At 29.8% G+C, this 14,758-nt stretch overlaps 1 protein-coding gene across 1 annotated transcript in view; it reads right to left on the bottom strand.

Annotated features, from left to right (window-relative positions):
• The window catches only part of LOC121130460 (uncharacterized), a 274,370-nt gene extending 260,250 nt beyond the window's left edge, over window positions 1-14,120 (bottom strand). Inside the window, exon 1 of the mRNA XM_040726204.2 lies at window positions 13,823-14,120. The gene's annotated coding sequence lies outside the window, so the exon portion shown is untranslated. The remainder of the gene's footprint in view (window positions 1-13,822) is intronic.
• Window positions 14,121-14,758: the final 638 nt, after the last annotated feature.

Genomic DNA, 14,758 nt, shown 5'->3' with positions numbered 1-14,758 from the left:
TTATGAGTACAATCACTCAAAAAAGTGTAAATGATTTTCAATCGCTACTAAATATTGCTTGAAACAAAGTTGATTTTTAGAAATCAGTTCAGGTCCTTCAATAAATAGCAATAACTATCGAAATTATTAGGTGTTAACCAACAGTCAAATTTTACTTTTTAAAAAAGGATATTAGACTTCTAGTCCCTTTTTCTTTTCTTTTTATATGACGTGCTGAGGTTTGGCTACACACTTTTGTTGCTACATTTATTTGATCAAGTTATCACACAGTTCTAAGATATTAAATGAATAGTGAAATAATAGATATAAAATTAAAGGCAATTGTAAATATGTTATTTGATCAGTAAAACAATTTGATGGATAAAAAATTTGATGAAATAGAGTACACCTGATCTGGAACATCTATAATAAAAATAATGTATCTTGTATCTGTCATGATTTTTTTGGAGGGCGGGGAAACCCCCAAGGGAAGTACTGATATGTGGGTCTGAAAAAGTAACGTAGGGCTTATATTAATGATATCAATTATATAATAACAGATAGTATATGACTCCAAAGGTTTGAATATTTTGGTACATGGTTTGTCTGCAAAACAGAGACTGTTAATTATTGTTTATATTATCATTAACTTAGGATTATTGGGTGTGGATTTCTTTAAATTCGGGTTCAACCATCCTTTCTGCAAATGCAAAACTAATGAACATTTCGTCATCTTGTCATCATAAGTGAGTGTGAAGGCATAGGCAGTGTATCTCAGATCTCTTGGATTATGGAGTTGAGGTGGCAAGGATTATGGGCACCTTGAAGTACTCAAGTAGCCTGGTTTCCAAAGGTAATCAAGATAAAAAAATGATGAAAAAGACCTCTCCTAAAAAGGAGGAAGTAAAGAGCACAATTTAAAGAGGGAAACAATTTCATATCCAACTTGAAGAAGAAGTTCAATAAGGACACCACCAAATCGATAAATCGCATCGCCAAGGACTTCTCCGTGGCTCGGAGGACCATCAGGAGGGCAGTAAAGGGTGACTTGGGATTGCCCTTATACATGACGACTCCATGCCATCTAATGAAAGAGGTCATGAAGGCCGGGAGGATCTATAATCAAAGAGGGGAAGAAATGTGAGTCCCTTCCTAGCCAGACTTGAATCCCTTGGATTGAATACTGTGTGGGGCAATGTGGAGATGGGAAACCAACAAAACTCCACAACAAAATGTAGACTCACTGAAGCCTGGTATTGTGGTTGTACGGTACAACTTTTCTTATGAGTTTGTATTGTTTTATTTTTGGAAATAAAGTATTTCTTAAGTGACGTCTCTAGTTCACGTTCTTCTGTCCAACCCTGTTTGTTTTATAAACAAATGGAATAACTTAAAAATATTATCCCATACTCCACTCTTCTTTATTTTTAGTACATTTTTAAGTCTCCATTCATCTCTTTAAACAATAAAACGAGTACTTTACAGAGGTCCACCCCAACACAATAATATATATTTTTGCATTATTAAACTTTATTTTCCCTTAGTTGTGATTACATATGGTACATTAAGCAACAGTGAACAAATTGAATACTTTCTACCACTATATTTTATACAAGTGAATTGATAATCTAATATATTTGTTGGATAAAATAATATTGAATTGCGTAAAGTGTAGATGATGGATTATTTCTAGATTAACAAAGTATTATTTAATTTAACTTGTTCCATTCCCTTTCCATCTCCCTTTTTCAAATTCGTCCTTGATGTAATTCAAATTTAAGACAAGATACTAAAATACCTTCAAACTTCAATAATTAACTCTAACCTATGCTGCTTACATGAAGACAATAGCGTAGCAACAAAATCTGGCTCTTCACATTATAGCACTTTTCCTGAATATATATCAAGGAAATTGTGCAGTACTTTTTTGGGCTTTAATATACATTATATGTTTGATTTAGTAGCCAAAGTACCTCTATGGAGTCAACAACAAAGAATTTCAAGCCTATCACATTTTCAGAAGCGGAAGGTAGGTGCAATATTGTGGCGATTTTTAGTGAAGAACCTTCTGGATATTTGGGCCGTATATGATTCTAGCAACAGGTTTTTGCCCCTTATAAAACCTGTAAATGACTCAAAATTTACACCAAGTGAACTGCTACGAATAAGTGTCCTAGGATATTTGGCTCCCCCCCCCCCTAATCTGAATCCAATGTATTATTTTGTCTTGAGCTAACTTTTTCAAAGTTCCTGGTTGGCTCCATCGACCTGGAATGCAGTAACTTAAATGTGGCTCTAGTTTCCAGGGCCAGCAGCACTTGGTTCAAGACCCGGATCGAAGCAGTTATTTAGGCTTAGCATAGGATACATTGAGTTAAATATACTCTCAATGACTGTTTTGCTGTGTATATTTTTTTTGTATAAATCTGTAAAAAATGACCATTTTATGTTAATTGAAAGTAGATAAGTCAAAGCCAATGTAATTCTTTGTTATACCTTGTATTTGATATATTAAAAGTTTACCAAAAAGGGATGGAAAAAAATTATCATAGGATATTATAATGATAATATTTAGGGCTGATAACTACCCTAAAGAAGTAATGCAGGGTTACCTGAGTTTCACAATATATCAAAAACTCTATAAATTGTATATTTCTACGGCATCGCATGTTTAGGAAGAGGTCATATGCCAATATTTTTAATATTGTATTTACTTTTTTTTTAAGTAAACTCAGCCCCTTTTCACTACCTCCATACTTTTATTTCTACGACCCATATAAATTTTGAATAGCAATAAAAAAAAGACCTTTATTGGCTTTATTGGCTTTCTTCTTCTTTTTTTCATGAGAAGCTATAAAATAAGAAGGACAACATAAAAGAAGTAGGAATAAGTATTACTTTAGGGGCGATAGAGAAAAAATTACCTCTTTAAGTTATAGGAGAGAATACATATATTCACTTTGATCTCACTCTTTCTGTCAAAAGACATTGTTAACAAAGAGTTATAAATAATATACAAATATACTTCAAAACGAAAAATGTTTGTCATATATAACACAAATTGATATATACACATTTATATATTTGTTTTCTGTCAACAGGAAAGCCCATCTATCAATAATAAAAAAATTTAAACCCCACTTTTCGTATTGACATATACGAGTTGTCTTCAAAAAGTAAGCTGATGTGACTTTGTTATTTTTAAGGTATAAATATTAACTTTTTCCTCAATATTTATGTTTTCCCCTCAAAATAATACTCCTTTGATAAAATACACTTGAACCAACGCTTATTTCAAACTTTGAATTACTTTTTGCTATAGTTTTGAGCTCTTCCAGCGATGCAGTCTTCATTTTGGGAACAACAAAAAAAATCACTCCGAAATCCATTGAACATAAAGTCTGAGAAATGATTATGATGGTGTTTTTTGCGAAAAAAATAGGACAATTCTTTTGGTCAAAATGAAGAAGTTTTAAAACAAACTTTTCTAACATTTGTTTCATGTGCAAAATGTGATTAAAGGTTATCAATATCCTCAGTAACTTCTTTGATTATGATTCGATATTTTTTAAAAACATTTTTTTTCACCGTTTCAACGTTTTTATTTGTTGTAGACGTACTTGGACGTCCAGAGCAAGGCTCGTCATTGGCATTTTCCTGACCATCTTGAAAAAGTACGTACCACCTTTAAAACTTTTTTTTGTGTTTTGCTAAGAACAGTTTTAAAGGTCAATATTTCAAGTGTTTTGGAGCACTTAATTTAATTTTTTACAGAAAATAAGATGCAAATTCTTTGATCCATCTTTTCAATAGCCAAAAATTGGCAAACACGCAAAATATTTCTAACCATTATACTTCTCAAAAATAAACTGAGCATATTATATATCTAAAACAGGAAATATATGTTCGTGGCGAGTGCAATAACTTAAAAAAAAAAGTTTTAACACACCTTGTAAATGCTTATATAGACTTTATCTATGTATATGACTAGGTAAATGTACATATACATTATGTACGGAATGCAGGAACAAAATTTTCTAAAATTTAATCATTTTAAAAACATTGTGATATAAAGCGAAACGCCGTTTTTAAACAACGAACTTTAGCGTTCATTTAAAAAATTGGGACTCATCTACAAAGTATTTATTCCCAAATCGTGAAAAAGATAATCTGTCTTTATTTCAATCCGGAGTGGATAAGACATCCTTTGTTTGGAGAGTCAGGAAGGAACTGGAAGAGTCTGGATGTGACAATAAAACTCTGTTCCATGTCAACCTCCAAAAAAAGGTTAATTTTGTTGTTATAACTTTTCATTTACTTTTTTGGACCATGTGTTTGGCCTCCAACCTCACTATACTTTAGCAACATATACCTGTTAGTGTGGTGTGCAGTTGAGAAATACACCAACATATCATCATGCAACACAATATCCAAGCTAATATCTAGGAGATTATTATCAAGACAATTACATTATCGACAAGAGAATGAAACCTGGTACAAGATGTATTCGTTGAATATTTGGTTTCAGTGATCCAAGTTACGAGATTTCTACTCATCCACATTTCAGTGAAAGGAATTTTTAAACATGGATAGAACAGCACTCCAAAAACAAGACTCAAGGTCAAGATTGAGATAAGGTGAGGATGGCACAATAAGAACTTATTCTAGAAAGATACAAAGTTTTCCCAGAGAGAGAGAGATCATAAAATAGAGTCCCATCTCGAATCAATACATAATTTAACTCAAATGTAATTCCATTTAACTTCAATAAGGCCCTAGGCCTCAACATTATCATTTTTCTTGTGTGTCAAGAAATATTGTTCCTGTCATCAGACGCTACATCCCAAGACACATGATTAAAGCAGCTGAATGTTTTGTAGTGAATGTACCCTTAATATCTTAGTATGATTTTTCAATCACTTCTTAACTTTGGAGTTGTATAACCTGATGCCTATTGAAGATCTTCTTGCTGAGAAATTTACTTGTTCTTAAAAATAGGGCTCTCCTTGCCTTTTTTTCTTGCACTGCACCCATTTTTGTCTGATTCCAAAAATTTTAATTTTAGGGATGAAGTTAAAAGTTAACATATGGAGAAATTTTATTTTGCCATCAGGTACTGCTGGAATAATTTTAAAATATCCATGAAAACTACCTTTTGCACCCTGTAGATACAAAATCAAAATAGACAGCCAATACTCCTTGCAGCTTATTTGATAAATTAAACCCTTTTATTTATTTGAATCATCTTTTTTTCTTTTGATTTAAAAAATTCCAATCAAAAGTAGTGCAATATTTATAAAAATACATCAATTTTAATATAAACATTGACTGATAAACTCATTAATTTTACAAACTAAGTACTTTTTAGTTATATGAAAAGTAACTATTATCCGTTAAATAATATCAAGTCAACAAAAATGATGAAGGTTAAATAACTAATTTCAAATTTTTTATTGTGTGTATATAAACTTTCAATAAATATAAGATTTAGAAATATATTTTTGTTATTTATTTAGTCTTCTGCTAAGATCCGTTTACGTTTTCCTCATTTTATATTGATTTTATCAGTTAAAAATAGATATTTATGGCAAATTTTAGTCTTAATTTTAAACAAAAATGTTTATTTATGTGTACATTTATACGTCGCTGTTTTGTTATTAGGAGTAACAACAAGGGAAAAAATAGTCCAAAACATATAACTCTGTTGCTTATTTAAATTCTGAAATTTAGTAATAGATTTAAAAAGGTTCAGAAAAAGAAACCTTGCTGTTAATCCAAGAAATGATTAAATAATTAAAAACTAATATTGTAATATTAATCACTTTCCTATCAATTATTTCACATATTTGTTAATCATTCATTGTTAATTTTACCTATTCTTTTAAAACCAACATGTATATCTAGAGTAAACTTAAACCACAGCCCTAATTCTTGAATAAGGACATACATAACCTAATTGATGTCAATTGTAGATACTTTATTAAAAAATACATTTTTTGAAAATTGGTTTCTCTTGTGCTAATTTGGTTAAAATACTTTTTAATTAGAACTTTGACAAAAACATCTGTTCTCTTGCATTTTTAGATAAAAAATAAAAACTTGTAGCTCAATATCTGAAGAATATATATTTTGTGGCAATAATGACAAACAGAAAGAAATATTAAGTTAATATTATTGTTCAATATTGGAGAATTTTGCGTTTTTTTAATGTTAATTTTATAATTTATCCCTATAAGGATTTTTGCTTCAAATAAAATGATGAATAAAGTATTGTTGTACTGCATTTAGCGCACAACAGTTTAGTCCTTTATGCTTAAAGTTTTACTATATTGGTTAGATGGAGTGTCACTGATTAAGTATAAGTACACATTATAGTATTAAAATTACACCATCATACCTAGGGATTGTCTTTTGAAGCCCATATACATTGGTTAATGATGTTAAGTCAGTTGATTAGCTTTTTTGAAATAAGTAAACACGAAACTTGGCATTAATCCAATATATAACCAAATTTAATCAGATTAAAACCTAATATTGTATTCTAAAGCACATCCTTATCGAATGTATCACATTTTAGGCTAAAAAGTAATAGTTTTTATTTTTTGTTTCATTCCTTTTAATTCAATTCTAAGTGATAATATGGCAACACGCATTAATTGACGAAAAAACATTTCCTCTTTTAGAGTTGCTTCCTAACCAAACGTACCGCAATCAAATAAATCAATGATGACATCAAGTGACAAATATATTTTTTTTAATACATTTTTCAACATGAATAATCCTTCATGTCGAATGATAATTAATGGATAACGTAGAATTGATCAGAACATCTTCCATAAGAATCGCTTTCGTATTTTTTTTTTTTTTGTATAAAGTACTTCAACAGTAAATATTCGGAATACTTTTGAACCACATTCTACTTTGTTATGTGTATATAATGAATATACTTAATAAAAAAATATTTTTCTAAAAAAGAACACTCATTTTCCTACCAATATGACATATTTAGTGCATGAACAATATATATTAATTATACTATCATTTTTAATTGAACTAAGATGTACAATCATATACTTATATTAATAAACTAAATATAATGTGTCGGCTAAACTCCCAAATGGTTTTCGACCACCACAAGTACTCTACAATTATTTATATATTTCTCGTACAATGGAATAAAGTATCTTTTACTTTTGTCATTATATACAAGTAGCAGATATTATAGCTATTAATGGAATATAGACATGAAAGATACAAAGTATTAATGGGATTGCTAAGTAGACTTTGCCCACCCTCCAACATTTGGGAAAAACCATTCGAACAACCAGTCTAAACAACAATGCATAGTGCCTAAGTATTACGTCTCAGCATGGATACTACCACTCATACACAATGGAGTGATGTGGTAAAAGCTTTAGATAGTTTAAAAATAAAAATATATGTTAGTTCTCATAATACGCCTAAGTAAATATTTTTAAGTTTTCTGTTCATTTTCTCAAGATATATATATGTAAGAGCATGTTTTTGTTTTTTTCCCAGAAAAGTTGAAGAACTTTTTATATGGCTAATTCTTCGATAATTCATTGTTTATTTTAGAAAAATGATCTTGTATGTATTAATATGAACAGAATACATAGAAGGTTAGTTTGGGTGAAGCTGATTCCCAAACTTTTTCCAAAGCAGCGTCAACTTTTTTTGGTACTGTGTACGTTCCAATCAAATACTACCGTTAAGTATTTATAAAATGATCATATTATATATTTTATAAACGCCTTACAGTAGCATGAGATTAACATGTAATTTGTGTCTTTACTTGGAATCGCAGAGAACTATAAAGTTGACCACTACCATATACACACCAGTTAAATAAACTAGATAATTACAAGTAGTATCGAATTTTCTTTATAGCCGTTTCTTTAGTCATTAAATATGTATATATGTGCATTTATTCAACGAGTTCAGTAAAGATTGGAACAACATTCGAATCACATGCTAACGTGTTTATATAATCATCATTAATAAATGTATGTAATTTAGGAAATATTTTTCTCCCAAATAAGACTACTTAATTTACCTATATGACATACAAAGTATATATCAAATACCAATTTATTATTTTAAATTGAATTAAGAAATGCAATCGTATAAATAAATATATTAGATATCGGCCAAAAGCCCCAAAAGGTCCTTTGGCGAATTGCCAATTTAGCAAATTGTCCTTCAGAAAATGGTTTTCAATCAATAGTCAACATACATGTCTCAATTCGCCACTGGGTGGTATTACATATATTGGCAATACTGGAACTTAAATGAATTTGATGCTAATTGACGACCTTTATTTTATGTTTGACCAATGGAAGTACTGTTTTTTTTTTTCAAAGTTTGTTCGATTAGCTTAAAAAATGAATACACAAGTACAAAATCAAAAACCATTGCCACTCTTTCTCAAGTCCACATTTTCAAATGCCTGGGGTTTACAAAGGGCATGTTCTTTTTCACCTCTCAATCTCAATATCATTTTCACTATTATTAATTGAGCACTATGGAGAGAAAGTCCAATATCCATTCACCACAACAACACAGTAAGTTATTAATGAGGGATGGAATGATTGCCTCAGGAGGGTCTTAATTTCGAAGACATCTCGAGTCCGTCATTGCAGCAGGGGCAAATACTTTGAGAACTTCAAATAGTAGTTATTGAACTCTCAATTTACAAATTTACAAGCCAAAAGTATAATGTATAATAAATTTATGACTGTATAATCATTCTTTGATTTAATTTATTAAGTTCATTTCCAGGCACCTTGTTTATTCTCAGAAAATATAAAAGAAATAACCAAATCCCGGGGTTCATAGATGAGTGAGATAGGAACTGGATCAAAACGGCATAAAAACTAAGAATTGTTTCAGCCAAGAACAACATTGAACTCAAAACTGAACTGAATTAGGAATCTTCAAAATAGGTTGAATCCTCCAAAAATTTGATAATAAAACGTATTTTGGAGATTCCCAAATGAGTTGAAAATTTTTTATACAAATTGTGTGTATTAAATAAAAAATTTCCCCAGTATAATAAATTTGATTCCTGGAAAAACTTGAATAGTATTTTTTAACCATAATAATATATTTCATATTTGGTTCTTATTGAAGGAAAAGTATAGGTTCTACAAACATAACTTTGTGTTTTCTATCAAATATTGTAATATTATCATTTTCATAGAGCAAGAGTGAAACACTAATATTTCATTTTTTTCCAACATAATAATTATTAAACATCACCAATACGTCATGAAAAATAGTACGGTGGACTTGTGTTTATGATCTTAGGAAGAAAAAAATCAATTTTATGAAAAAATACTGACAAACTAGAATCGAAACTATTATTCCACAATCGTGGACAAACAGAGTGTCCTTCCTACGATCCGCGTAGGACGAGAAAATATTGAGAGCGCAAACTTCTTAAACCTAGACATGGCCTTTCTCAATTGAGTCAAGAATGAATTGGAGTAGCCTGTATGTGATTATGAATCAACAGCAAAGCGTGCTGGTCAGAAGATGAGATTATAATTTTCTTTACTTTGTTACACAAAGTGTTTGGCCTGTAAGCTCATTGGACCTCAGCCCCATGGACTTCTTTGTGTGAGGTGCAATTGAGTAACACAACAAAAAATCATCTTTGAGAAAAATCCGAGCTGATGTCCAGGATCCGGGATAAATTCGTGAATCTGCCAATCAAGACTTGCTCCATTTCTGAGGTTGAGTTGAGGACATTATGACGTCAAGAACGATCATATTATTTTTATTTATCATTCAATGGGTAATCGGTCGATTAGTTACTGTGAACGTCCATTTTTTTAAAGTCATGTTGGTGGTTAAACAGAGGTAGCATTTTATATATTTCATATGATGTTGGTTAGGGGTTTGATCCCTTCACCGACCAAAAAAGGGTTAAAGACGCCACTGGTATTGGGGAACTCCTGAAATCCACTCCTTTCAGATAGTACCTATTTTACACATATTGGTTTATTAACAGTGTACAACTCTTTTCAAGTTACCGAAAAAAATTGATCAGACTTTCTCAAAAGAACACACCTAACATCAATGCACAAAACGACATCCCATAAAATTTATAAAGAAACGCTTATCAAAAAAATAAAATTTAATTTCTTTTGATTTTATGGAAATCAAAAGGGTATAAAAGTTAGAAAGAAATAGTTTGTCTATTCATTTTTGTATATGTACTATGTACATTAGGGTGGTTTGTTCTTTAACATTTTTCGAATTTCGATTACGTCTAGTGCAAAAAAGTTGTGTCGTAGTATGAAAATTACCTATGCATAACAGCATTGTCGTTCGAGGTCATCTTTATTTTGCACATCTCCATCATACTATGAAAGAAGTAAAAACTCTTTACTTAGTAAATATATATACCTAGATGGCATTTTAGTTACATGGCATCAAATATTTTTAATAGAAATTTTTCTAACCTATAAAAAATGTTTATAATAGTTTCTTATAAATAGATCTATAAAGCCAAAAAAGAACAAAAAAGTTTAGAAAGTGTGATGATCCGGCTATAGCGAGCATCATTTTTTTTTACATTTTTAGATATTCTACATCAATTTATTCTGATTTTATTCTGTCTTTTTCTCCATTGTGTAAAAAGAGACTTTGTTTCTACACTAGAACACTGTTTATAGTAATAAACTCATGCTAAATAATGATTAATTTTGTATTTTAATATTAAAGGACGATATGAATAACTTTTGTCTCCTATTAAACATTGAGCTATATGCTCTGCCTAAAGATAACATTTTAAAACTATTAAATTTTGCATAGGTTATTTTGTTAAAAACTGACAGCTTTTCTGAACTATTCGTAATCGAATTTCGAAAAATGTTGAACAATAAACCGCCCTATTGGACAGAGTTATATTTACATACATTATATGCACACATGGTAGTACTTTTGAGATTATATTAAGTACTTTGAGTATAAAGAGAAGGGAGGGGGTAACACAACTCTCTAAATAAGTATATACCTAGCTACTTGGATGAGTAATGCACTATTCATACGGTTTTCTTATCGTTTATAACTTGTTCTTAATTTATTACTAGTGATGAAAATCCAGTGGTGGTTTTAGCTCGCTGGTTTTTTGGGTAATCTGTTTTCTGAATATTTAAGTATTTTATCCTCAGCTGTTGTCGTTATTATGCAACTCCTGAGTAGTTAATTTTCTTTTCTACTACGTTCATTATATTCAAATGTCCTTTTTTTTTCTTCCCCCGCTCTTCCCTTGTCAAAGCTGATTGTAGCTATAACGTCGTAAATAACGTCATAAATTGTAGTCATCATAGTTAAGGTGCTCTACTCCAAAACATCTTTCAAGTTCTTTGAATTACCACCACGTTAACTTTCGGTTTCTTTTTTTAGCATGCTCCTAATACGTACGATTTTCATTACTATCTAAACACCTTGTTAAATATTTTTTTTAGCATTAACCCAAACCAGAGCTTTGAAACCCTTTCACCCCAACAAGGAATCGAAAAAAAAATCAAACAAAATTTTTGGTCATTCTTAATCCTTATGATCATATTAGAACTAATTAGAAATCAATTTTTTAATAAAATTTATTAGCCTTGCCGGAATAAATTGACACACCCGTATTCCTCTGGGTTTAAACGGTAATTTTTTATAAAATATAAATAAAAAACACTATATAGTTGAATTCTTTACCCTTATTCATTCTTTTAATGTATTTTTATTTCCAAATCAAACAAGGAATAATTTATTTTGGAAAAGTGATTTATATTAATATAATAAATGTTTTATATCTGAAACATTGCAAAGTGATTCCCATCTCTGACTAAATATAATGCTTGATTACATGCCATGCAACTTAGCCCAGTCTGATTTCTATATTTTTCTATTATTTCATCCAAACAAGGATTTGTGACTGCCCATATGAATATTGTTGCACCTATACGGATTTTTATTTATTTTCTTTTTAAAGTGCAATGACATTGGGATGAAATATATATATTTAAAAAAAAACTAAACTTTGATTAAAAATCAAAATACATCTGCATAAAAAAATATTGTACAAAAATCAATAAACGGAGAAAATCTAAGATAATAAATGTTCTTCATATATTTGAAATACATCTTAATATTACATGGACATGTTTAAGTTAATTATAGACTTTGTATTCAAATTTGTCGGATGAGAGAAAATATAAAATAATTAAACAATCATTATTTCCTCCAATTTGGCCTCCTTCAAATAAAAATCAGCAAACTTTTTATTATTTGACTGTGATGATCAATTTTGGCTACCGTAAGTGCAATTTGTGGGGCCTCCAAAGGTTAAATATGAGTGATTTTTTTATATAAGTTGACACTAATTCGTCGGATTAGAATACAAATATAATCCACACTCAATTTTGAAAAAAATCGCTTTTTTTCATTGTAAAGGGCTTCATATTTTTTTCTATTTAAAAACTTTTATATTACCATTATATTCTTTAAAAACAGGATTTTGTACTGACGTATCATAATATTTGAAATATATATATGCACAGTAATTTATTTAGCAGAAAATGATAATTTAAATAATCAGTCATTGAGTGACTTAAATCTTTGATCATCTGACTTTATTTTTTACTCTCAAAGTTTTACAATGACATATTTTTTGCAATCATCAATAATTGTAGTACCCTTTCAAAAATAAAATATTTGTCAAGCATCCCCCGTTACCAGAAAAAATCCAATATACAAAATGATAACAAGGACCTCTCCTATCTCAAAATCCAAGAAATAACCTTGTTGAGTGTCCCTGATTCAATCAAGACTGATATTGTTTTTCACAAACAATGAATTTGTTATTTTTTTGGTGCAACAGAACATTCTTTTTGATTCCTTTTAGAAGCTTTCATATGAGAAAGAAAATATGAAAATAAATTTCATTCGGATTTTAAAAATACAATTCGGTTCATAAAAGACACGTAAATGAGATTGAAGTGTCCAAAAATAAACAACAGTAGACAGTTAAAGGCTTATTAAGAAAATTTGATTACATTTAATAATTAATTTTATAGCTTTGTCAAAAGTTGACAAGATGAAAATATTTATGGACGTCGATTTGCAGTAAAGTTCTTTGTTACAAAATGATTTTTTTCCAATGGTATCAAAATGATAGAAATATTAAATAACACAAGATACAATAATATTTCCACTTATAAGTATAGAAAGGCCCAACTATATTAATACATAAAATATGTCCTGCCGGCTCGGAAAAATAAATGAAACTGAAAATTTATGTTGTAATCCTATTAACTTTGAGAAAGCTTGGGAGAAAATCTGCTTAGCTGTCATTACGTTTCATTATATCATCTGAAAAGAGCGGCGAGAGGAAAGAAATCAACATAAATGCCACTGCGTACATAGAAAATACACATAGGCTAGAATTTTTTCAATATCGATCCTTGATTATTCTACTCTGAGCCCAACAAGGATTTTCACTTTTAACTCCAGAAATAATCATAATTGATATATGAGCTTTAGTTACTTCTTACAACTAATATGCTTTGTCTTCAAAAGTTAAATAATAATTATAACGGCTTTTGTCAACTTAAAAAAAAAACCCACTACCACTTTTAACTATAAATTTTTACACCTCTGCTGATTAAATATTAGCTTAATAAGGGTCTATTAATAGTATATTTAAATTTTCATATATATCATTTTAATTTACTTTACATTAATGTTTTCTTGGCAACTCCATGACTCATAGAAATCCTGGACTGAATTCACTTTATTTTATAATATGTAATTAAGAACTGACCTGTTATTTATTTCTTGAATTCCTTTGCTCCTTATAAGATATTATGACTCTTGTTAAACCACCTAATTTTTTTTCCTGATTTTCACAAACATGTCAATTTTGATTATTTCACTAATTTTACTGTTTTCCGCTTGAAGAATACAAAAAAAAACCACAAAAATAAAAAGTGTATGTGTATCACTGTAGAATGACGTCACTTTTGGTGGAAATTTTTTAAATGACAAAGCTTCTATTTCATTATGTTCATCAACATAAAGAATGATAACACTCACGTAGAAGAAAAAAATTATATAGTTGTAAAATAACTTCTTTTTTTTTTAGAGCAAAGGGTATTTTTTTTTTTACTCCGACGATCGCGCTTCCTTTTCCTTCTCTTTCAAAAAGAGGCAGCAGAACATTAAATGATTACTAATATATATAGGTACTCGTTTGTGTAAATGTGAAAGGAGGACGAGTTGTGTGTGTGTGTGGGGGGGGAGGATATTTTACGTATATAAATGTATGAAGAAGAAAAAAACACACTGGATTAAAAAAAACCGGGATTAAAAAAAGAAATCAAAAATCAAAATGGTAAACCTATCAAATTTAAAAAATGCTTTGTAGGAGAGAAAGAACAATTCTCATGACGTTTCATTAGATCAGCTACACTCAGTTGTGACAAGAGGATTTAAACAAGGACATTTGCTAGATGTGAATCCCCAATTATACTCTGAGTCGGCCAAAGACTTATATTATATCTCCGCAGCAAATACTCAGGGTTGAGCTCCGTGTTTTATGAGCACACACGAACGTTCTAACAGGTTTCGAATATAATTTAAAATATTTAAAAGAGGATGTTCACTACTAACTAATTAAATAATAAAGATAATAACGCACTTTACTAACTTCGTTATTAAAAGAAACCCACAAAAAAGAACATATTTAATTATATGATCA

This window comes from Lepeophtheirus salmonis, chromosome Z (assembly GCF_016086655.4).
Source record: "Lepeophtheirus salmonis chromosome Z, UVic_Lsal_1.4, whole genome shotgun sequence".
NCBI classification, from domain to species: domain Eukaryota; kingdom Metazoa; phylum Arthropoda; class Copepoda; order Siphonostomatoida; family Caligidae; genus Lepeophtheirus; species Lepeophtheirus salmonis.
Note: the sequence above shows the minus strand (reverse complement) of the source record. Positions and strands in the feature narration are given on the sequence as shown.